At 39.7% G+C, this 26,182-nt stretch overlaps 1 protein-coding gene across 1 annotated transcript in view; it reads right to left on the bottom strand.

Annotated features, from left to right (window-relative positions):
* The window catches only part of RAB3C (RAB3C, member RAS oncogene family), a 645,683-nt gene that overhangs the window by 486,402 nt on the left and 133,099 nt on the right, over positions 1-26,182 (bottom strand). Inside the window, exon 4 of the mRNA XM_047729420.1 lies at positions 16,636-16,787. The gene's annotated coding sequence lies outside the window, so the exon portion shown is untranslated. The remainder of the gene's footprint in view (positions 1-16,635; positions 16,788-26,182) is intronic.

The raw sequence follows: 26,182 nt of genomic DNA, 5'->3' as shown, positions 1-26,182 counted from the left end.
GGAGAAGAAGGAGGAGCAGGGTTTCTGACAGAAGCCCATTCTACCCAGCGCCCCTCATCAATGCAGACTGACATATCAGGTGGAGCCCGGTGGCCAGACAAGGGGACTGGAGGGCTAGACCAGGGCATGGTGACAAGAGGTGGGTGCTGAGAGCAGCATGTTGGGAGGTCTGAGGCGGTGGAAGCAGAGTGTGGGATAGGTGCTGGGGAACATGGTAGGGGAAAATGAAAAACCACTCTCATCAAACTTGCTGAGACTTTGTTCTGCCCCTCAGTGTTTCCCAAAGAGGAGCTTGGAAGCTTCTGAATAGCTTTTAGTAACAGCCTCTGTAGCCATTGTTTCCATAACTGTCACCAGAAGTCAAGATGGGAACTGTAAAGGGAGCTCTGTATCTCTCAGAGACCCAGGAAAAGAAGCTATTTAAGAAGAAGGCTAAAATTGGAGGCACCTGGGTGGCTCAGATGGTTGAGCATCTGACTGCTGATTTCAGCATAGGTCATGATCTCAGGGTTGTGAGATCCAACTCCATATCAGGCTCTGTGCTGAGCAAAGAAACTGCTTAAGATTCTCTCTCATCGTCTCTCTCTGCCCCTCCCCCAGCTCACGTACTCTCTAAAATAAATAAAATCTTTAAAAAAAACCCATATTTGGGGGCGCCTGGGTGGCTCAGTGGGTTAAGCCTCTGCCTTCGGCTCAGGTCATGCTCTCAGGGTCTTGGGATCAAGCTCCGCATCGGGCTCTCTGCTCAGCAGTGAGCCTGCTTCCTCCTCTCTCTGCCTGCCTCTCTGCCTACTTGTGATTCTCTCTCTCTCTCTCTCTCTCAAATAAATAAATAAACAAAAAATCTAAAAAAGCAAAACAAAACAAAACAAAAAACCCATATTTGAGTCTTAGATAAATATTAAGGGATTATAAGAAAAGCACTGTTTGTGGAAACTAAGGTGAAAGCAAGTACCTGTTAAAAACTAAAATGGGAACTGGTAGAGTAAGTCCCAATTCAGGAATACTTTATGACAAAGAAAGTTTCCAGGGAGAGTTGGAGGGGTATGGAAGAGCTTCTTCCAAAGCACATCTTTGTGAATCCAAGTTTCCTTCAAACTACCCAAACATATATTGGGGTATTCCTGCTCTGCTGGCACGGACTGATGTTGGCGGCCTCAACCAAGCACATGAACCTCATTCTGAACAGCTGCATTTTATTCTACTCACAAGTTCTTAAGGGGCATTTAGCAGACAGGTCCTGTCTACATGCTCTGTAGACTTCCATCTTATAATCTAGGACGTGTGCACCAACTGCCATGAAATCACAGTTCAGACTAAAAGCAAAGAAATTCTTCTGTAAAGTTACATAGATACTATCTTTATGGCCTCAGGGTGGCAGAGAATATATTTAAAATTATAGAAATCACAAACCATTAAGTGAAAAGAATGACAGATTTGACTGCATTAAAATCAGTAACATTTGTAAAATGAAAAACATAATACAATTCCTTGGGGATTTGATGATCAGCTTTGACAGTTTTCTATCCATATAAAACAGAGCTCTACAAAACCATCTCATTGTTTTGAATTTACAGACTAACTTGGAGTGAATTACTATTATCAATAATATGGAATCTTTATAAAATGATATGTGATATAGCTCTCCATTTATTTAGGTATTTATGTTTTTAAAATTTTTACATATTTCTCCATAAGCTCTGCTTCTTTTATTATATTTATGAATCAAGGTATAAAATAGGTAGGTATAAATATACCTAGGTATAAAATAAATTTTGTTGCTACTATAAATATTTTGTAAATATATTTTAAAATTGTTGCTGGTATATAGAAATTCAGGTATATACCCCCCCATGCATATATACATACATATATATATACACATATTTATTTATTTATTTATTAAGGATTTTTAGTTCTAGCAGTTTCTCTATAGGTTCTTTTGGATTTTGATCACATGAACCTATTGTCTGTGAATAATGATAACTTTGTTAATGTCCTTCTATGGGAAATAATGAAGCTTGTTTCCATTATATCCATTTTTACTATCTTCCTGAATGATAGCGCCTAACTTTGTTCACTGAAGCCACATACCCAACTAAATCTTCTAAATTCCTTTGTAAGCAGAAGTGGCAAGGTACATATTTCTGACCAACATATCATCAGTAGAAATCTTATAGGGATTTTTGAGTATTTTCAAAGGGACAGATGCATCTGGTCTCCTTTCTTTTGCCCTTTGTCCTTCCCCCTTCTTCCTGCCTGAAATGTGTACATGATGCCTAGCAATACAGCAGCCATCTTGAGCACATGAAGACAAAAGTCTCACACTGCGAATAACTTTCTACCACTTATGACATTTCACACCTCCGTAAAAGCCTGAGTCTGCCTACTTCTAGACCACGTCTTATATAAGAAAAAGAAACCCACCTTTGGTTATGTCTCTATACAAAGTTTAAAATAGGCAGCTGAACAAATGAATTTCTTGGCTTTCATTTATCTTTCATTTATCTTATTCTATTCTGGAGTTTTGTTTTATTTCACTTCCCTCTTCCTAAACTGGCTCAATCTCAATTACTTTTTAAGATAAATAATAAATATCACCTTTTGAATATAAGTTCTTTGTCAACTTTTGAAGGCAAATAGTGGGCATAATCTCTACACTAAGTAAATGCAGAATCTATGTATGAGTTAGTTTACTGATTAAGAATTTAAGATGGCTGAATATATTTATTCAAATATTATTAAAGAGAATCCAGCAGGATTCATTTCTTTTTAAGCACAAAATCAGTAAGAAAAGAGTCATAACTCTTTATTTTTTGTAGCACTTATAAACAAGTCATGGGGTGCCTGGGTGGCTCTGGTCATGATCCTGAGAATGAGCTCTGCATTAGGCTCCCTGCTCAGTAGAAAGCCTCTTTTCCCTCTCCCACTGCCCCTGCTTGTGTTCCCTCTCTCACTGTCTCTGTCAAATAAACAAATAAAATCTTTAAAAAATCCTTGGAGAATTTTCATAAACAAATCACGTTTGCATTTGATTATTGACTTCCATTAAAAAGTGTAGTGGTTACGAGCATGGGTTTTGTATTCTGTCAGCTCTGCTTCAAATCCCTGTACCATCAGATTCAACTGTGTGTCCTTCGACAAGTCACTTAGCCACCACTTCTATGATGATCTCAGAATCTGGCAGGGGAGAATACCAGGGACATACCAGTTATGGTCAAATATAATGAGTGATATGAATAAAGTAAAGCAGGACTGAAGATTATGACCCTAGGTTTGATCAGAGTGCTATAGAGGAAATGATGTAGGTTTTGGAGCCAAACCAGAACTGGAACCACTGCATTAAAATTATTTTACTGCTAACAATATTTGGCCTTGTTATTTTTCTTATTCCTCTATTTCCTATGTCCCAGTTTTATTATTTTTTAATTTAGATTCAACTGGCCAACATATAGTAGTACATCATTAGTTTCAGATGCTGTGTTCAATAATTTATCAGTTGCTTTAATACCCAGAGCTCACCACATCACGTGCCTTCCTTGATGCCCATCAATTACCCCCATCCTCCCAAACTGCTGCTCCCCTCAAACCCCCCTTGGTTTGTTTCCTAGTGTTAAGAATCTCTCATGGTTTTTCTCCCTGATGACTTCCCATTCAGTTTTCCCACCCTTCCCCTATGATCATTTGCACTATTTCTTGTATGCCATGTATGAGTGAAACCAGATGATAATGGTCTCTCTCTGATTGGCTTATTCTGCTCAGCATAATACCATCCAGTTCCATTCATGTCGATGTAAATGGTGAGTATTCATTCTTTCTGATGGCTGAGTAATATTCCATTGTATATATGGACCACATCTTTATCCATTCATCTATCCAAGGACATTTCATTTCTTCCATAGTTTGGCTATTGTGGGCATTGATGCTATGAATATTGGGGTGCAGATGCTCCTTTGTATCAATACATTTGTATCTTTGGGATAAATACCCAGTAGTACAATTGCTGGGTCATAGGGTAGCTCTATTTTTCATGTCTGGAGGAAACTCCATACTATTTTCCAGAGTCGTGTCTCAATTTTAAATGCTAAATTAACATTTGAACTTTTTTGTTAAGGGTTAATCTTGGTTTGCTTGGGATAGAGTAGGTTCTTCAGAGAAAAGCAAAGAATATCCAATTGGAAGTCCTTATGTCACCACTTACTGACTTTGGATTTCTGGGCAAGGTATAGGACTCTTTGAACTTCTTTTATTCATTTGTGATTGGGATTCTCTAATATTTGCTGGGATTTTCTAATATTTGCTTTAACTACTTTGTAGGAGAGTCATGAGGTCCAAATAAAATAATTCACATCAAAGGTTTTTAGAGCATCATTCAAATGTTCACATTTCACATAGCACTTGGCCCTATGATAGTTTACAGGATATTCTCAATAAAAATAAGATTATTGAGTTCTGGATCCTTTCTTGTTATGTTAGAGCTAGCTGTCAAAATAATAACTCATCTTAAAAGTGTGAAGTAGTGGGGCGCCTGGGTGGCTCAGTGGGTTAAGCCGCTGCCTTCGGCTCAGGTCATGATCTCAGGGTCCTGGGATCGAGCCCTGCATCGGGCTCTCTGCTCAGCAGGGAGCCTGCTTCCTCCTCTCTGTCTGCCTGCCTCTCTGCCTGCTTGTGAACTCTCTCTGTCAAATAAATAAAATAAAAAATCTTTAAAAAAAAAAAGTGTGAAGTAGTATCCTGAAATGCCCATTAGGTTTGACCCCTCTGACTTATCTGTTGCTACATTATTTTTATTCTACACTGTACTTTCATGTTGCAAGGCATGGAGCATGTAATGTTAGAATAATCCCAAATCCCAGCTCTTCAAAGAAGTGAAAAATGTCTTTTCCAACTCATCTCAGCTACATTTCAGTTCCTTGGGAATTAATCCTATTTCTAATGCAGGGTCATCCAACAATTAAAATATCCAGTTGGTACCTGTCTTGTCAACACCAATTAACGACCAAGCTCCACTCTGTTATTCTTAGCTTGTAAAATATTCTCAGCCCTTAGTTTTGTTGTATACCGCTTTGAGGACTCCTTTAGTAAATATAATGCATCTATTAGGGATCATCATTATTACCCCACCCAAAGTTAACCAATGCTATCTGTTCACAGTAATTATGTAGTCTCATGAAAGCTATAGTTTAAATACATGACAGAATTTCCTACCCATGAGAATTATTTGCATATGAAATTATCTTCAAAGTGAAGTATTAATATCACTGAAGCTTCTTTCCCATAAACTAGCCTGGGACTCTCTCCAGTCACTCCCTGAAGAAAATAACCTGGTATAAATCCTCAGAAAACAAGAGCAAAACACTACTCATGCATTCTTACATCTCCCATCCCTGGGAGAATTAGAAGCAGAGCATGAAAAGTTGTTGACTATGAATGATAGTTCCTCACAGAAGAAAACATGCTAGCTAGCTAATGATAAGATTTCAAGTAGATGATTCTGCACCCTGTTTTTAAACAAATCAGATTTAATTTAAATCACTGTATTATATAATACATTAATTGTCCTACTCCTTTCTTTATAATGTGTTATCTCTTTCTGCTTTTATTTTTCCAATCTCTTGTTCAAACACTCATCCATTCACCTCTCTATTACTGCCTACAAAATCTGCTTTCTTGCTCTGCTTTCCTTATGTTAATTCCATCAATTTCTAATCTATTTGAAATACTACTACAGATGAATTTTTCTTTTAAAATAATCCATTTTATTATGTCAATTGAGTTTAAAAAGCCTCAGTGGCTGCTTCTTTCCTGGGAGGAAAGGGAATAAGGAGTCAAAGACGACTCTTTGGTTTGAGCACGTAGGTGGGTCAGGGTGTCATTAACACAGGGGACTCAGAAGAAAGAAGATAGTTTTGGGACCAGAGGGAGATGCTGAAGACCACAGAATGTGAGGGACTTGTGAGACATAGAGAGCAAGTACGTGAACACTCAGACTTGATGTTCAAGAGAGAGAACTGAGCTGGAGAGAAACATTTGAGAGTCGCCATGATACTGAGAGTTATAAAACCACACACAGGTAAGATTGCTTAGGGAAGTGGACAGAGTGAGAAGAAAGTCTAGGACATACCTCTGGTATTAAAAGAAAACTTCTAATATTTGAGGAGCTCACATACGGAAGAAAAATCAGTTTAGCAAAACTAGGGCCAGTGGGAAAAAGTGTGAGAATCCAATTTTATCCCATGATTCAAGAGAAATGTGCATTAACTAGATCAATGGCAGTCATTTCCCCAGCCTAGGAACCCCAGGAGCCTGGGTTGAGTCACAGTTTATCACTATGTTGTAGAGAGATTACCTCCACAGAGTAAGAAAGCTGATCACATAGCTTCTCAGCTTCTTTCAATTCTCAGAGTTTGTGATTCAAATATGTTTCATTTTTCTCTGCAGTCTATAAACACCTTGAGCCTAAGGATTATTCCTTAGCGAAGTGCTGGGCCTGATGTGGATCTAAATAAGCATTATTTATCACTTAGACTTTGGAAAGCTCTGTAAAATGACATTAGCAAATACTTCTTAACCATCCCTGTTCAAAGAATACTGAAAACAGGGTGTAGAAATAAGATGGAGGAATTTGCGGGGCTGGTGGGTGAGAGAAGAGGAGAGGACACAGAGCTGAAGGAAAGAGAAGAGCCCTAATGGGAAAACCGTAGTTGCATGCTTTAGACTAAGGATTAGTTATCGCAAAAACAGCAGTCTAATGTAAGTGCTGGGAGGTAGTTTAATTGTACAAGATGCCTTTGTTGTGATAGTCTGTGGGAGTGCCTAACATATGCCTAACATTGCTCAGACAATACACACACACACACACACACACACACACATTTGAGTTTTCCCTTTTCTGCCCTGCAATAGTTTCCCTATCTAAAAGATAACAGTCAGGGGCGCCTGGGTGGCTCAGTGGGTTAAGCCGCTGCCTTCGGCTCAGGTCATGATCTCAGGGTCCTGGGATCGAGTCCCGCATCGGGTTCTCTGCTCGGCAGAGATCCTGCTTCCCTCTCTCTCTCTGCCTGCCTCTCCATCTACTTGTGATCTCTCTCTGTCAAATAAATAAATAAAATCTTTAAAAAAAAATAAAAGATAACAGTCATATTAAAAGAAGGTACTCTACGTGATGCTACTTTAAACCAAATACAAATCAAACCACACATGCACACATACCCTAAAGCTTCAGTGAAATGCAGACGGATGTGACATTTTATAGTTAACTGGAACTCACTGGCTTTTAGGAGTTAAAGGCATCACAGTCGGCAAGTACTTGGGAGAAGGTGGGAGCGCAGTCAACAGGCAAAAATGACATCTTCGATCAACGCCTTTACTTACACGTGTGCCAAAACAAGCAGTTGGTTCTTTGTGAAAATCTCACTATTGAAAGGTGTTCCTCTAGTTGTATTAATTGAGGCACGGATCAGCTAAGGCAATTTGCCGTTGGAAAGGTGTATACTCCTGTTTTTCCTATGTTTAAAAGGGAGCATTAGATGGAAAGCACAATTTCCCTTGTGTTGTGGATTGTAAATGCTGCAAAATGGCTGCTTTCCTTCCCCATCATTGCTTCCTTTAAGACAATTATACTCAGTAAAGCAAACACTTATGTCCTCAATCTTTCAGTACAAAAATATTCCCTTTGAATTGGGTCATTTTGCATGTGTCTGGCAGCCATTTCCAGGACTCAGCCAGTAGCTCATTTCAAAAGCAAATGATAATTTGCAGATTCCATGCCATGGAATTGAAATTAGTCTTGTATGTCCTAATATTTTGTACTCTGTCTGCAGCTGCCAAAAATGATCTCCTTTTCTTGATACTGAGCTAAGTTGGGCTAAGTCCAATTCAACAAATATATGGTAATTGTATTCTGAATGACTCTTTAGAGGAGTATCACACCATCTTTTCAGAAACCTGAGGCACTTATAGACAATGCGTCCCAACCATTCCCTGTCCTGCAGTTGCCAAATGACTGGAAAGGAAGTAGATTTCCTACAGAAGAACAGGCAGCCTCCGTTGCATCATGAACCCTACTGTGAGTAAGCTACATTCTTGGTGGATTGCCTGTCACTTCAAAATATCTGTACCTTGTGACTGGAGGTCATGGGCAAGACTGTCAGGTGACTTTGCTTATAAATCAATTCCTTAGAATGATAAGAACCTCAAAACCACTGGCATGGTCTCAAAGAACTGGAATCTGCACCTCCCCTGACTCCCAAACCATCAAAAAATTAGAAGTACTGCCATATTCAACCAATTTCATCATTTTGTTACCTTCTCTTGGGTGAGTTAGTCCTGTGAAAGTTTTGTTAAAGCAAATGAAGTTTTAAAACCCATGATAAATTAGAGTCTAATGAGATTCTGAAACAATCTTCCTTTTCTTTCCACAAAAACCAAATGTCTGCTGGGAATGTGGTGTCTCCCTTTGGTCTCCTTCTTTGTTGAAGCATTTGGGAAAATTCCAGTTCACTTCCACATACACTTATGGCATCCCCTCTGAGCTAACCATTGGATCATGAATACAGCCTAATGAACGTAAGGTGAATGAAGACCTGATACACTGAAGAAAGAAACAGATCAGAATATTATTAATAAAACAGTCCATATTAAATAGATCTTGCTTTGTGCCAGATTTGTTCTTTTTGCCAGCTGCTGTTCTAAGCACATTATATGTGCAAACACTTCATCCTCACGAAGGCTAATAATACAGGTACTCTTCCAACTGTCCCCCTATTTTATATACGGGGACACTGAGCCTCTGAGTAGGTAAGGGAGTTGCTCAAGTTCATAGAGCTATTAACTTGTAGACTCAGGATTCCAACAAAGGCAGTAGGGCTCTAGGATCTCAGCTCTTGACCACTTCACTGAGGCTACTGTGATTTTTCAGGGTCTGATCATCATTATTTGAGAAGTGTTTCTTTAAATCTTTCTTCAAGCATTCCTGTTATTACTGAGCCTGTTTCCCTGTGGGCATAATTTCATCTTGTTACTCTGCTCTCCTTTCCCTACTCTCCTTCCTTCCATTAGGTCTACAATCAATGATCATGTATCAAGCACTACCATGCCCACAGTTCTTCAGCAGACATGAGACTATTTCACTTAAAGAAGGAGCAAACTTTACACATGTGCTCTATGATTCTTTCTTTGGCAATTCTAGTAAAAATGATATATTTTTTTAAGATTTTATTTATTTTACAGAGAGAGAGAGATCACAAGTAGGCGGAGAGGCAGGCAGAGAGAGAGGGGGAAGCAGGCTCCCTGCTGAGCAGAGAGCCCGATGTGGGGCTCGATCCCAGGACCCTGAGATCATGACCTGAACTGAAGGCAGAGGCTTAACCCACTGAGCCACCCAGTCGCCCCAGTAAAAATCATATTTATAGCACCAGTAGGAAGTTACTTTAAGTTCGCCTTCTACTCCTATTTTTATGTTTTCTTATCCTTTCTTTCCCAACTTTGCCCACCTTCCCCATCCCCATTTCAAGTTACTTTATTTTAACTCCTAGTTATTTGACTGAGTGTTCATCAAAAATCATGGATGGTTACTTGCAGGTGGAACAATTATAATAACTTCAATGTGTCCTTAAGATATACACTTTCCATCTTTCCTCTTAATAATAGTTTCTAAGATCTTAAAGCTCATTTAGTCACCAAGCCAACCTGCCTAAGTGTTTCTCGAAGCTATTCTGTCTAAACCCACTGCCACTTTATAAGTACAGACTTATGTGACCTCAGCAACTATGACAAACCATTAACTAGTTTCCTTACGTGTGGTTCTATCACTTTCAAACCTATTTTCCACCTAGCTACTAGTGATTTCTCTAAAATACCCATATGGGGCGCCTGGCTGGTTCAGTTGGAAGAGCATGTGACTCTTGATCTTGGAGTTGTGAGTTCGGGCCCCACGTTGGGTGTAGAAATCGCTTAAGAATAAAATCTTAAAAACAAACAAAAAAACAACTCTGATTTTATCATATTATGATCCAGCACATATGGGATACAGTCCACATTCATTTTGAGGGGGCTGCTGGCCTCATTCCCAGCCCCTCCTGCCTTCCTCACTTCTTGCTTCCATCCTCTGAGCTCACTGCTATCTGCTAGTTCTTGCTCTCCTCTCTGCAGGAACAACTGCCCCTCTTCTTTACCTGGCACCTACCCGTCAACTTTGCACAGGCAGCTCCCAGAGTATTTCTTCTAGGATGCCTTGCCTCTCCCTCCTACAGATTCTCTACTGCAAACCACTCCCACTAGATTAGTTATTTCTTTCTGTTTTTCCCTCAGACATGCATTTACTACACTGACTCAAAATGATCTGTTTCTTTCTTCAGTGTATCAGGTCTTCATTCACCTTACGTTCATTAGGCTGTATTCATGATCCAATGGTTAGCTCAGAGGGGATGCCATAAGTGTATGTGGAAGTGAACTGGAATTTTCCCAAATGCTTCAACAAAGAAGGAGACCAAAGGGAGACACCACATTCCCAGCAGACATTTGGTTTTTGTGGAAAGAAAAGGAAGATTGTTTCAGAATCTCATTAGACTCTAATTTATCGTGGGTTTTAAAACTTCATTTGCTTTAACAAAACTTTCACAGGACTAACTCACCCAAGAGAAGGTAACAAAATGATGATGCTAGAGTCCCATTCTATTTAAATTTAAATCTCCTTTTGCCAGGAAATGTCAGTGCTGATGCTATTAGAATCAGAGGCCCCACTTTTGCAGCTCTCCTGCTGGGCTTAAGTGAGCCACAAGTAGGTCAAGTGTCTCACTCCCTGAGTCAATGGCTCTGCCTGAAATAGAATGCAGATGGATAAATCTCTTCTCTCAGACTTGCTCAAAGCCAGCATTTTGATAAAAGACCAAGTGCAGCTAGAAATCAACATGTATTCCAATGCACCTGTTGAGAAAAAAATATTTGGAGCAAGGATTTATGATAGAGTGAGGATATGAACATATTCCAAGTAGTTTTCAAAGAATGCATACCAATATTAGGAAAAAATAATTTAGCTATATGTATTTGGCCCTAACAGAATAAACTTGATCCATAAATATGACTTAATTCATCTTCTACAAAAATGCTGCTACGATTCTGCTGCCAAGATTTAAAATAATCTTTTATGTGAGGTTTTTTAAATGGCATGACTAAGGTGTGGATATGAGCTAAATTTAGTTCACAAGGAGCAAACAGAAGAAGCTGGCCTTCCATGGTCTGGTGCCTGCCTCTCTTTCACCTTTCTCCCTCACCACAGGTAGCCCTGACTTATAGATGCCAGCCACACCAACCCTTTTCTCATACCACACTTTCTTGCCTCTATGGCTCAGGTCATCCTGTTCCCTTAGTTTGTCCTCATCTGTCTTCTGTGCTCTCACCATGCTCTATACAGCCCACAGTTACTATACATGCCCTGGTGGTATTTGGAGTCATTTCTGATAGTCACAGCTGGATGGAGAGGCCACTGGCATGGGTAGCGGTTGGGTGTGTGTGCTACTAAACAGTCTACAAGGTGCAAGTCCAAGAATAATAATAATAATAATAATAATAATAAACAAAAACAACTTGATAGTGCTGATGTTGAGAAACCCTAACTTGGAATGTCTGCTACATCAAACAAGATAAGTTAATGTTTGAGGAAAGAAGCAAGTCTTATGCTAAGGAATGTGGTACATCTGGAATAATGACCCTCTGAGGAAGAATTCCTTTGCCATTTTCTCCCTCTGTTCTTGTCTCCTCTCTCTTGGAAAATAGCCCTCCAGTCTCCTGTTTAGCAGCAATACAGTGCAGAGCCTATTAGCAGATAACTGCAGCTCAAAACCTACTGAGTTCTTTGTTAACATGTGCAGAGAACATACTCAGTATGGACTGCAGCTAACCAGACACAAGGAATTTGTTTATTTCTGCATATGCTGGCTCTGGTTTGCAAGTCTGAAATTACTTTTAAAAAGATGAATCCCAGGTTTATATGGAAAGCACAGCATTATCAAAACTATCTAGCATAATCAGATACTCAACTGAATGAAAAGTCACTAAGAAAATTTATGAGTGTCAATACATCTTCAAATTGAAATGATCTTAAGGGATTATACAGGCCTCCCTATCTTGCATGCTTATTTGAGGATCAAAGAGGAAAATGGAAAATTTACAACAATCTTGCCAACTAGAATTCTGGGTTTTAAAAAGTCCTTTGAGGGAATCTAATCTGCTGTAAAATGGCTTCTCAGTACATAAGAGAGAGGAACTGTCTCTCTAGTCCCTTCCTGGATTTCATGCATAAGTCCTTTCAGGTCATGAGGACACCAGTGGATACCTCATAGCTCTGCATCAGCCATGCAGGAAATGGAAAATCCCACAGACATTAAAAATGCCAAGCTGGGGTGGATGTGGAGGGTGGGGTTATCCGGGATTGGGAGGGGAGGGGAGAGACCCAAAAACCTGAGGTGTCTTAGACTGACAAAACTGCCCATCTTGTCCTGTCTGTTTCTTTCCAGTTCTCCTCATAAAGAGACATATCTCGATCTGGGCAATTCATAAAAACCATGATCTAAGGGTATATGGGAGGCTGGGATGCTCAGCCCCATTCGCAATCCAGATTTTTCTCCATAGGGAAGAGGGGGCAGTCAATCTTTTTGCCGCCTTCAAACATCAGCTACCCAGTTAAACAAAACTGGTACATCTAAAATATGCCATAAGCATAAAAATTTCAAGTTCCAATTATCATAACTGGTAACAGGGTAAAGGTGAAAGAAAAACTTGAAAACAATTGTCCAATCTAATTAATGTTACAACAAAGCTCTAGAAAAGAAAGTAAATGTATACAAATGAAATTACCTTAGGAAAAAAAACCAGGAATGTGGTACCTAAATTTACTTTTGCATTAAAAGAAAGGACAACGTGGTCAAGTGACGTGATCCCTAAGAGAAGTGAAACTCCTGAAGCAATGTGAAGGCCCTGCACTCTTCTCCTCTCTTTCCATCAGAGAAGCCTGGATTAGTTTTCTGTACTTGAGTTTTCTAGCTACTCTAGATAAGAGTTTCCATTTAGAAACGAACTATTGTACAAGATACCTTGCTGATATTACTGTTAACAGCAGAGTGTTTTAATACTTCTAAGTAGAACAAAGCATGTCATCTTTTCCAAGAATACCTGTTAGAGGTATGTGGGCCTTGCATTTCTGCACACTTAGTGTCCTTAGGCAGGAATATGCCAGATTTGCACTCTCTTGCTGCCTTTTTTCAACATGTGTCATCTGAAGGAGGGAGTGAGTCGTGATTACACCACGTTCAGCCTCCTGGATCGCTGTGTGTTCTCAGGCCTATATGCACGCAGTCAGGCTGAGGTTGCACCTTTGAGCTTTGTGAGGAAGGAGTACCTGCATAATGACACATGGTAATTTTCCTTGTCCACTAAACTGAATCCACATAGCATACAACAAGGTACATGTTCTGTCACCAAATGTTTGATCAGGATATACTAAAGCCATGTCCTGGGGATACTGCTGGGTTTTATAATGATGCTCTTTGCTTTGACAGAATGATGTGCAAGACTGGTATTGATTTTTCTCTGGGTAGTTGGTAGACTCCACACATGTGAGGAGTTTGAGTGGACTGACATCTGTTTTCTTGAGAATTTTTTTTTTTCTTTAGTCTCCTTAGCATGTTATGCATGAGTAGAGTAATTGTATTATTTACTATTCAATAAGGGATGCTTTTGTCTGGAAAAAGGTTCAAGTAGAAGGGACACTTGGACCACAGACACACACTGAGACTGCCCCAGGCAAATTGAAACTGTAGGTCATCCTACATAAGGGCAAATGGGCTGGGAGCCGTGGCACAGTACTCCAGACATATATTTTAAATGAGAGGTGTGGCCAAAGATTGCATCTTCTCCTCAACAATGGCACCAAGTTTTTTTTTTTTTTTTTTAATGAAATTTATGCTTATGAATTGTTCTGGCTGCTCGGCCTAAGAAAGAGTGAGGCCAACAAATAAATGGAACCTGTAGTATTTGTGCTTACTTACCAAAGCATGGGACATCACTGCAAGAGTAAGACAGGTCTTTAGAGGTATTCAAGTTCAATTAGCTCTACTGAGATGAATGTAAAGACACAACAAAAGAAATATATTCTCAGTCATAGCCCAAAGAAAACATTGCCAACTCATGTTCAGTGCCAAAGTAAAAGTGAGATTATAGTCTTGTCGTTTTTCCCACTATCAACCATGGTATTATCAATGAATTCTCTCATTCAATTCTGTTGTTTCCACAGGACTTGAAGATGTATCATTGATCTAAAACACCTATAAAACTTACTCTAGATCTATTATAACCTGCAATCATAACGCTGAAATTCTTAGCATCATGTGTACTTACTCGGAGTACCTGAAGATCCGTGTGTTTTTACCTGCTTCCCCTATCTTGTTAAACTTGCTAGGTGGTTAGTTGTTATTGTTTAACTGACTTCAACATTTTAGGAATCCAGCAGTTTCATTCAAACTTTAGTCAGAAGCTGTTGGCCTCAATCAATCCCCTGGTGATAATCCTAACTAGCACCTGAATGCGTCATGTCATTCCAAACCAAGCTTTGGAAAATCTGTGCTCTATTTTGAGCGATTGGTGGTTCCCACTGCCTGTTTCTAAACCATCTGTCAGATGACAACCTTCTGCATTTAATAACTTCTCATTTCCCTGCTAGATCGTAGTAATTTTTAAGGTATTTCATATGTCAATTAATGAATGACAATTCTCAATGAAATTCAACCACAGGTGGCACAATAATAGCAAACATCTTATTGGAGGCGGCAATACCCAGACAGCTACCTTTATACATGCTTACACTGATACATGTTCAGGCAATTACCACAAAAGACAACTTATATTTCTGGGAACTCGCAGGTTGCTTTTCATTTAATTATGCAATGTATACCTGATTTCAAAAATATGAAAGTGTTGACAAAATACATCCATAAATCAAGAGACTATATGTACGGGGCTGGTTAGTTTTGCAAATGGAACAAAAGCCACTGAAATGGTGAAATGGCAAGAATTTTCACTGTGGCAGTGTACATAAGGTAATAGAACAATCCTTCACTCCTCATACTTTTTTGTACTTTTCATCCTGCTTTTTAGAAACTCAGAATAATTTCACATAGTTGCATGCGCTTATTTTTAGAAAGCTGAGCTGTGAAATGGTTCATGGTGTTTGTCTCTCCAAGGTGGCCAAGTGAGTCTTAAAACAGTATGTTAAAAAAAAAAAAAAGCTAACAGCATATGAACTGAAAAAAGGGATGGTGCATGGGTCAACAGATATTGTAAAGAATGTGGTCGGGCCTTGTGACCTGATGAATCAAGAGGATAAATCTGCTCAAGATCATCACCCTTCCCTCTCTCAAATGATTAGATCCATCTGGTTCTCATTATTTTTCAGGGACTTCCTGCACAGTCCATTTTCATGAGTTCTGCCTGGGGCTTCCTCCCTGTTTTCAGAGCACGTGTGCTGAGTTCTGCAGACTCACCCCTGTCTTATGTATCCTTGCATGTTTTACAAACTTAGAATGGCATTTGGGCTGCCTGGCTCCAAACCTCACTTGGTGATAATGACAACAGAGTTGCTGCTTGAGAACTATTGTGAGCTTCTTGTTTGCAATCGAGTAGGAGGTGGCACCTGCTAGGCAGGACAGCTCAGGGACAGTAAGGACAAGGAGGCACTCCCCCACATTTCTATTTCTAATGAGTCTTTCTCATGCAACAGAGTCTACCAGAGCAGAGTTCTCTGCCCCTTGTCGTGCTCACCAAGTATGACATGGATGTTTGAAGAGGAGCCAACTCAGTACTGATAAATGAGAGAGAGAGAGAGAGAGGATAGGATAGGATAGGAAGGGAAAGGAAAGGAAAGGAAAAGAAAGGGGAGGGAAGGGAAGGGAAGGAAAGGAAAAGAAAGAAAAATGTAGCAACTTATTTAAAAATCAATTATCTCTTTATGTAATCATATGACATCGATCACTCTGGAACTTAAATGCTCCCACATACCAGGAATACACTGAAATATATCAGGTCCAAATAGCCAAGAGCAGACACCTTTGAGTAAAGATGCCCTGTGACAACTGTAGTGTTCTGACCTGCCTCCTAATATCATGCCCATGTCAGCGGAAGGCAGCTGGGAGACAGCGTGCAGTCTGCAGATGAAGGGGAGGTTGAAGTTGAAGACTGGGCAAACCTAAACAGGATTAAGTGAATGCAACTCTATCTTTAACTAAAAATGAAATAAAAATTAAATGAAAACGTGGAATGAAGGGGCCTCACTTTGTGAGACCAGAGTGCACTAGACAGAGAGAGAGTGCTATGCCGCGTGACAGACTGGATGGGGATACGGCAAACACCAGCCTCACGAGGGAATGAAGGAGATTTAAGGTCAAGATGAAGAGAGACCATAATGGTATAATTTAAACTCTCTGTCTATACAAAACCTGAGGCTCTCAGAATTACATGGAGTAATAAAAACATGCATGCACATATCCCAGCAGCAAGCAGTCTAGTTTATCACCCCTTTTAAATTTTATACACTGAAAGTCTTTACAGTAAGAAATACAACCACCACATTTTCATAGGACTCACCAGAGCGATCCTTCATGGTCCAGATATGCACCCAATGGAATGTATTCTTCACACAACTCTAGTTTATGCCCCCACACGCTCTCTCCATACCTATGGAATGCACTCGCCATGTCCATTTTTACAGATGAAGAGAACTACTCCTGTACAGTGATCTGCCAATTAAAAATTAAGGAGAGAATGATAATTAGAAACCAAGACCCGACTTGCTTTCTTTCGGCCCTGTCAACTGTGTTGGGCTGTGCCATTCGCAGTACTAATGTTTCCAGGATTCAGCAAACTGTGATATTTTTTAAGTCTATAGGACCCTGAGGAAAGAAGAACTTTCTAGTTTATTTGTTGAGATTTATGGCAGACTGAGAAAGACCAAGGCCGGGTGTGTTCTATGAGGTCACAGAACCATGGCTTTCTTGCTGCTACCTGTGCGAGGCTGCGTCTGTAGTTTTAGGACCTGTCCCTATTTTTCTGTTTCCTCCCTTCCTCACTTTGTTCTTGCCTTATACTTAGACACTTAGGAGAACAAGAAGATGAGGAAGAGGAAACACCTTTGATGTTTTTCCTTTGAAAATTCACATTGGTGTTAAACTCTTTACTCCACTGGGATTTGCCGGTCTATGAAACAGTGAGTTTGGAAAGGGCAATCTGCAGGGAAGCATCTGCGGGATTCTCTGGTCGTCCCTGGACAGGCCACATAATTGTGCCGCAAATCAATATGTCATGCCCCAAACGTAGGCAAGCTCACAGCATGTGATAGAAGTTACTGTGAGGAGATGCTCTCTCCAGGAAATGGAGCTGAACAAGCCCACTGAGAATGAAGAGTGGGCCTGGCAGGGAAGCTGCCTGTCTGCTGTGAGCGGTGATAACTGCAAACCCAACCCTGGCTTCCCCAGGGGGAGGGGCAGGACATTGGGAAACCTCCCCCCCCCCCCCCCCCCCCCCCCCCCCCCCCCCCCGCCGCTCCAGGCTCCTGCACTCAGAGCCTGCCTTTGGAGGGAAGGGCTGCGTGCTGGGTTCTACCATGAAGGACTTCTATTCCCTCTGTTGCTTTGGATGGCTGTCATCTTTCATTTCCCCCAGGTTAGCTTCTATTGTTCTCTTACTGTGAGCGTCTTAATTTCACACTGATTCTACACTGAAAATAGGAGATGCTCTGGTCTTTATTTGTTGGAAGAAAAAGTGTCTTTTTAATTCTCAACATTTATTTGTTTTCCCATGGGTGGCCATAGCACTTAGAGAAAAAAGAAAGCTATAGTTGGATGGGCTAGTGGGTAGCATTGAATTAGGGGGCTAAATCATCTTAAGACACATATTCCATTACTATATTTTCTCTTTTAATTTACTTATTAATATGTGGTTAATTTATTGGCTTTCCTAACTCCCGACACATGCATGACTAAAATGCACACCGTTCTGATTAGTGTGAGAAAATTAAATGCAAATGCTCTTGCAAAGGATAATCCAACACAAGGTTATAAAGTGGCTAAGAGATTAAAAAGAAGGGACACCTGGGTGGCTCAGTTGGTTAGGTATCTGCCTTTGGCTCATGTCATGATCCTGAGGTCCTGGGATTGAGCCCCACTTCGGGCTCCCTGCTCGGTGGGGAACCTACTTCTCTCTCTCCCTCTGCTCCTGCCCTCAGCTTATGTGCATGCTCTCTCTCTCTCTGCTGTCTCTCTCAAGTAAATAAATAAAAATTTAAGAAAAAGATTAAAAAGAACTAAAAAATTGTGTAATTGAAGAAACTGAGGGAAGCGGTATATTTAAAGGGCTTAGTCCACTTTTCAAATTATAGCCTTTGAAATGTCAAGTGGAGTTGAACAGACTTGTCTCAGATATGCGTATAGTACACTTGTGCAGGGCTGGATAGGTTTCAGGCTGGAAAAGAGTTGGTTTATGTTGCAGTTCTGAGGTGAAGTCGTTGGAAGCCAATCCCATGAGCAGATGCAGACAAGTTCTACCGGTATGGGCATTGTTGTGATAGCCTACATAAGGTGTATCAAAACAGAGGAAGGAGCAAGTCACTGACAGCAACAAAACAAAGCCAGACCAATCCAAAAGATCATGTCAGTCCACAAGAACTTTTCACAGGGCTCATATGCCTGAATGTTCTGCATGGCCCAGTGGGGAGGGGTACTGGCAGTCTTCTTGATGTTAGTGCTGTTCATATAAAACATGTGGTGTTACATGGAGATAAAATATTGCAAAATGACCATCCTAAAGAGAAAGCATTCCTATAGTGGGAACCTGCTTCAGGATGGATTATAAGGGATCAAGTATTAAAAATAAGGAGTGTCCAATCCTTATTTTCTTCTTGCCAAGGAGCGGTATCAGAATTGGCATTTACATTCTGTTGCTGCCACTTACAGTGTAACCTTGAACAAAGCTCTTACTCTTCCTGAGCCTTAGTTATTCTCATCTATTAAATGAAAATAATGATGTTTCACACGGTCATTATGAATTTAGCAGTTTTGAAGCCATGATACATGCTCAATAAATAACAGTAGTTTTAAAAGAAGCTTATATTCTCAGAGTATCTGGGTGGTGCAGTCAGTTAAGTGTCAGACTCTTGGTTTCGGTTCAGGTCATGATCTCAGAGCCAGGGATCTGTGCTCAGCACAGAGTCTGCTGGAGATTCTCTCCCTCTCCTTCTATCCCCCTAACTCGTGCTCTCTCTAATAAATAAATAAATCTTTTAAAAAATTAAAAAAGCTTATATGCTCACTTATTTCTAAGTAAGGTCTAAGAATTTGATTCAATAGATACGACTGCATACTTGTAAGCACTGTGAGGTAGTCTCGATTCTGGAAACAAAGATGGGTATGGCAAAGTCTGCTTTTGCAAGTCTACACTTCAGTGCAATGGAAGAACAAGGCACGGGGAAAACTGATAAGTCCCAGAAGTGAAGTATAAACACAGATGGCCTGGAACCCTGACCAGGGAGCAATTCGTTCTGATGGTGGGATTGGAGAGGATTTCACTGAGCGGGTGGCATTTTGAGTGATTCATGAAAAATGGATATGTGTTTTTCCCTAGTTCAGTGTGTCAGCTCAACTTATTCCAAATCACCGTTCATGATAATTACGATGGCAGTTAATGGCACACCCTGGACTCAATGTCTACTTTGGGAGAGGAGACAGAAAACATATTCTTTCTCCCATGCATTTTGTCTATTTAATCCTGACAATTTTATTGATTATCTAAGAAGTAATCAGGCTTGAATAAAGAAGATGCTCTACAAAATCATTTTTGGGAATAGGAAAGAAAAGAAACAAAAAAATCTCTGATTCCCATCCAAGATATACTGTCATCACGGATTCTACATTTCCAGTAGCTAAACACTCAAAAGGATTAATTTCAAACACTATTTTTCGTAGTAAACTAATAGAAAGGCAAGGTGGTACACAATATAGCTAATATTTATAGAGGGCCTATCATGTATTAGGTGCTCTTCTCTGAACTTTATATATATTACTTAATTCTCCTAAAGAGTTCTATGAATTATGTATCATCACGATGCCCATTTCATCATGGAGGAAACTGAAGCATGAAAAGATTCATTAACTATTCCCAAGACCACAGAGCTAAGTAGAAAGAATATTAGCTTAAAAATTGGGAGATCCTTCACTTCCAATCTGTTCTAACTAACTAGATGAGAGACCTTGGACCGGTTACCTACATCTACATGGGAAAATAATTAGAGGAATTCTCTGAGTTCTAATTGTGCTAAAACTATGTACAATCTTTGTTTCAAACCATTAGATGTTTTAAATATTTTCAGACTCATTCATAATATTTTAATTTAAAGTAATTTAGCTTAAAGTAGTTCTTCAACTTTCTTTGCCTTCCTGTTTTGTGTAATTAAGGACATCAACTCAAAATAGTTTTTTGTTAGGAAAAACTTAAAAGAACTCTAGATGGGAAATCCAAGAAGGAAGAAGTGGAGAAGGCACTTATTGCAAAGAATGTAAGAGTTATACCTATTAATTTTTTTTCTTGCATTTCCAATTTTTTTTTTTTTAAAGAGAGAAAGAGTGAGTGTGTGATTAGGGTGGGGAGGGACAGAGGGACAGAGAGAATCCTAAGCAGGCTCCACACTCAGAGCCTGACACAGGGCTCAATCTCACGACCCTGAGATCAGGACCTAAGCTGAAATCAAGAGCCAGATGCTTAAATGACTAAGGCACCCAGTTGCCCGTCTCTGCTCCATATTAGTTTGCCTACAGGTTCTCCTACTTCAGAGTGACCCCCTGGATGAATTTTTATACTCCAATCTATTATCATTTAGATAAAGAATCTTAGTTAACATATAACACTACGGTCATTTTATGTATGTAGATGTACATATATGCACATACACCATTTTTTAAGTTAGGTCCTCATTTTCACCATTTCTAAATAGACAAGTTAAAGAACTGTATTTTATACTCTGTAAGAATGAGCAATTCAGACAAAAGTCTGAAGTGGACAGCTAAAAGATATATGTGTGATTAGGAAACATTAAACAAATGCCCAAATCAAAACGGTGTACCCTCTCTTCGAGCCCTTCGTGGAAGGCTTCACTTCAGCAAGCTGCAGGAAGAGCATGGGGTCACCTGAGTCTGGCTGCAGCTTTGCTTGAAGCCAGCCATCCTGCACGCTGGGCTGAGCTACACAGCCTCCTGCTTCCTTTACAGGCTGTGCTTAAAAAAAAAAAAAAAAAAGGAGCCCAGAAAATTGATGGGCCAGATTCTCACTCTGTGTGACTCCATGGAAGTCTTTTTGACTCGCTTTTTGAGATGTCAGGCCCGTCCAGGAGGCAGGATTCTCCTCAGAAGAACTTTAGAATACAGCATTGTTTGAGAACAAAAGGTTGGATCTGGCCCTAAGCAAATATGTGAGATTTGGAGAGGAAATCTAAACTTGCCGAGGGGCAGGATTTCTGGCCAGCCTGTTCTGAAAAGCCCTAACTTTCCTTAGGTTTACAAAGTCATCTGTCCCTCACCAAGATAATAAAGTCGATGCAAATTCTTGATATTATATGTTTGGACAAAGAGTCCCTTCCGTGGCCTACTCTTAAAATGTACTTCTCCCTTAAACAATCCAAAGTTAAGGGATGGAATCATAATCCTCACTTCTAATCATGTTGCTTTCTCTCTGGTTTCCTTAAGACCATTCTCTCAATTGGTATCATTCATATTTTATATTCTCTCCTACTTTCCAGCCCATTTTGAATAGGCAGGCCAACTGTCCCTTCTCTTTGGGATTCACTCCTATTATCCTTTAGCCTTTCCATTCCTGGTACATGTTAAACTTCTGTGCTTCCCAATCCAGATTATATTCCATTCCTCATCACAATGCTGGGGAGGGATTCTGTGTTGTGCACCTACTTCTAATTGGTAGCTGCTCATAAATTTGGAGTGATGATGAATGTCATCTGTGAGACATCCATAGTCAGTCACTCTATGAACTCACAAGACACCTGGGCCCCTCTGTGGCAGGGTGTAATTTTCCACTTCAGCTGGTAGTATACTGCATGCACAATACCCGTGGGTTGTGGCCCATTTGTAATGGTCATGGAAATGGGACCAACCCAACTGCAAGGCTATAGCAATTTGAGAGCCCTAGTCCCAGTTAAATTTATCATGTTTTGGTGAGGGAAGAGGGGATAGCCAAGTCCTCAAATCCCACTTAGTCTGACAACCCAGCTCTATGTTGTACCTCATGAGATGCTCTGAAACATTGGGCTGCTGCCATCACATCTGTTTCTCTTCTACTTCTGACCCCAATGCCTGAGACCTTCTACAATCACCAGCAGCAGAAAAGGCAGTCAAGCTACCTAATTAGTTGTCCTCTTTCCTTTCTTTCCTCCCTTCCTTCCTTCTTTTGCTTTCCTTCTTTTTCTCCTTTCTTTCTTCTCTCCTTTCCTTTCTTCCAATTAATGGAATGTGGAATACTTTTTCTTACTAATAACTCAAAGATTTATTTTAACTGATTTCAGATCAACTCATTGTAAGCTATTTTTATATTCAAAGTTGTAACATACTCTGCCTGTTTCATATTGCTTTTTAAATGAATGTGACTGTTGCTTTCATGACTATCCCTAGCATTGCCTACTTCTGATACAAGGTCAGTTACGTGAAAATCTGTAGATTCCAGGATGAGTTGGTACACAAAAGTTTTGTAAGTACACTAAAGCTTTGTAAAATCCTAAGAAGTGTTAAAATAGCAGTTTCTGTGGGTACTCATATCTTTCAGGAACGCCTTTCACATTTAAAGACCTCTTAAGAGTTCTAAATTATTTAAAATTGCAATAGTAATACCTTCCTATTGTATCTGTCAAACAATGTAGGAATCCACAAAAAAGTTAACACACTCCAGTCACAAGCCCTAACTATCCATGGCCCTGAATAATCAACAGGAAAAATTTTATGTTTTTTTTTTATAGTTTTCCCTAAAGATATATTACTAATTATATTAAGTGTATAATCACAAATATAGGGAGTTTGTTTTTGTTTGAATTTTTTTTTTTTTTGTTTTTATAAATGTGGAATTATACTACGTGTGTGTGCATGTGTGTAATTTAACCAACCATTTCCCTCTTCATGGACATTAGATGGGTTTATTGTGGAGGGGAGATTATCTGCTTTTTAAACTACAGGTCATGCTACAGTAAACATCCACCTATACGTGGTCAGTTTTAAAAATCTTTTCTGGCCTGGTTTCCAGATTTGGGTGATAGACTTAAGAAACTGGCCTTTAAAAAACCCTTTCATTTTTTCCTTACATAAAAAATTAAAGAATGCCAAATCTCTGTGACTTTCTTAGGAGAAAACTGTAGCAAAGAAGAGCATGACTTCAAATCTTAAAGTTTTATTTGGATATACAACTTTTGTGTTAGGAAAAATTACTAGAGACTCCTACTTTCCACATCCCATCTTCAAAAAAATGTTAAATCTCCTGAAAATAGATGGAATAGATTTTGGAGATGATAAGAAATTATACGTCCAAACCTTGAACATGAAGACAGATGTTAACTAGAGAGGAATAAACACATTAATGCAAGAGGCCTAAAACTGGCTAAAAGCAGGTATCAAAGATTTATTCAACCTGCAAATATATGCCTAATTAAATTTTGCTGTATTCAGTCTTGCTTATTGTATGCTGCATGAGAGACTGCTGTGTTTGAGAACCCTTAAGAGTCCAGGGGACCCAACAGCAGAGACAGTAACTATTTCAGTCCTCTAAATTTAACTTGACCAAATCAACCAAATGTCTACTTCCTCCAGCTCTCCTGAAGTCAATGATTAGGTGAACAACCTGTCATTTAATCATTAATACCTAATTAATACCTAATGGGCGATCAGACTTACTCCTAGGTACTGAATAGCTCAGCCTAGAAAGAAGAGTGCCTTTGACCTAAATAGCAGCATAATTATCCCTAATTATCTGTTTAGACACAGATTGGCCTAATGTGAAGTCCTTGTATACTCTAACTTAAAATCTTAGATCTGTGCTAGGGGTGAACATTTAAGAGTTCTAATCCTAAGCACACATCAGAGTGGTACTGAACTAATATTCACTGAGTGCCCATGAGGTACCAGGCACTGTTGTAAGGGATTGCATTCACATATCTAATTCTCACAACATACTGATTGAGGCAGTTGCTTACATTTTACAGGTGATGAAGTTGAGGCTCAGAGAAATTAACTAACTTACCTTAAATCACATAGTTTGGTCATTGTGGCAGAGCTAAGTATTAAGCCCCAGTTCCAGCTTTTTCTACTAAAATTACTAGGTGCAGGAGAACGACTGGTAGCCGCCCTAAAAAATAAACCCACAAACATGATAGCTCACACACAACCGCAGTTCATTTCATGGGCACCAAGAGTCCAAGGCAGATGTTTCTGGTCTGTGGGCAGCTTACTCAACAAGATCACTGCAGGACCTAAGCTCCTTCCATCTGGTGGTTTTGCCAATCCCTAAGAACTCATTTTTTACCAGAAGAAGAAAAAAAGTAGCACAGGGAAGGGAAACATAAATTCTAGGAATAAGCCTAGAAGTGGCACAGACTGCCACAGTGCTCAGCTTCCCTGCAGAGGAGGCTGGGAAATGCAGTCTAGCTGTGCATCTAGATAGAAGCAAAAGCAAATTTTGATGAACAACCAAGTATTCTCTGCCACAACCTCATTTTTCGTCCAGAAGGAACTGGCAAAATATCTATGCCATGGAGTGCCTGGAAACAAAGACAGAGAAAATAGAGCCATGCCCTTCAGGAATTCATAACTTAAGTTGGCAACAAGGAAATTAATCTATAATGAAAAATAACAGGACAAGTTGGCATAAGAGTGACCAACTGTGTTACAGGAATTTAGAGACAGGCAATGTGATTATGGGCAGTATTATAAAGGATCTGAGTTATGTCTTGAAGAGAAAGAGCAAGGAACTTTTGGTTCCTGAGGAGAAAAACCAAAAAAATCTTAAAGTGAAAAAACAGTCTATATTTGGACTGGAGGCCTCAACTCTAAACTTCAACTACTTCCCAGTTTGGTCTTGGGCAGGTATCTATGTCCTGCAAGTAGATGTCATATTCTCCTGACTGACCTTAGCCATATCATATTGTATTATTCATATTCTCATGGCAGGTGAACAGATTGAGAAGAGCAACTGAACAAAATTAGGAATATGGAGGGAATTTTGTATGGATATTTTTGCTTAATGGCTTGTTTTAGATCATCTATAGGATAGTGTATCACAGATACACTCTGAATCATACTCCACTCTCCCTGATCTAGAGTCATCATGACGACTTAAACAAAACCATGCAATTTTACTGTGGACAGAAATAGTTTTACCATTTTCTAAAATTGTCTGTTTTTGCTCCAACATATAAAGCTCTTCTAAGACAACATCTATTTGCCTCTTTTTATCCTATGAAATGAGAATGATGCAAAGGCCATCAAACGCACAAATCTCCTAAAGGCTTTTTCACTGGTGACTCAGAATCTCTATATGTGTTAGCAAGTAAGTGGTGGGGGGAGGAATATCCTCTTCACCAAGAAAATCCATAAAGCCTTTATTCCACATAGGAGGAAGTCCACTGATATAGCACACATTGCCGTCCGATATCCCATACACAGAATAAGGAAGCTAAGGGTGGAAATCTATTAGATATGCCATTGGATCAGAAGAGAAGAGAAAGATTTAAAAGATGGACAGTAGAGAACGGATGAAGTTCTGAGCAATTTGGAAGATGCTTCCGTGATTCCTGATGAGATATAGTTAAGAGAGCCCACTTCAGTTACTGAGGTTCTACATCTGAGCTTTTGATTTGATCATGTCCTACTTCAGGGCCCGCTAAAAAAGGAGGGCCATCTCCCTAACATCGTTTCTTGAGTTCTCTCTACTCTGCTTGTCAGTTAATTACTACCAAAGCAGCAATTCCAACCAATACCCTTTATTCTAGTGGGAGCTGACTTGGGTCAGACATCAGAAGGAAGACTGAAGGCCGTATACGTGAATAAAAATGGTTGTTGAAGGAACCCACATCATGGCTCTTTTAATTTCTGTCAGC

Source organism: Lutra lutra, chromosome 5 (assembly GCF_902655055.1).
Source record: "Lutra lutra chromosome 5, mLutLut1.2, whole genome shotgun sequence".
In the NCBI taxonomy this organism is placed as follows: domain Eukaryota; kingdom Metazoa; phylum Chordata; class Mammalia; order Carnivora; family Mustelidae; genus Lutra; species Lutra lutra.
Note: the sequence above shows the minus strand (reverse complement) of the source record. Positions and strands in the feature narration are given on the sequence as shown.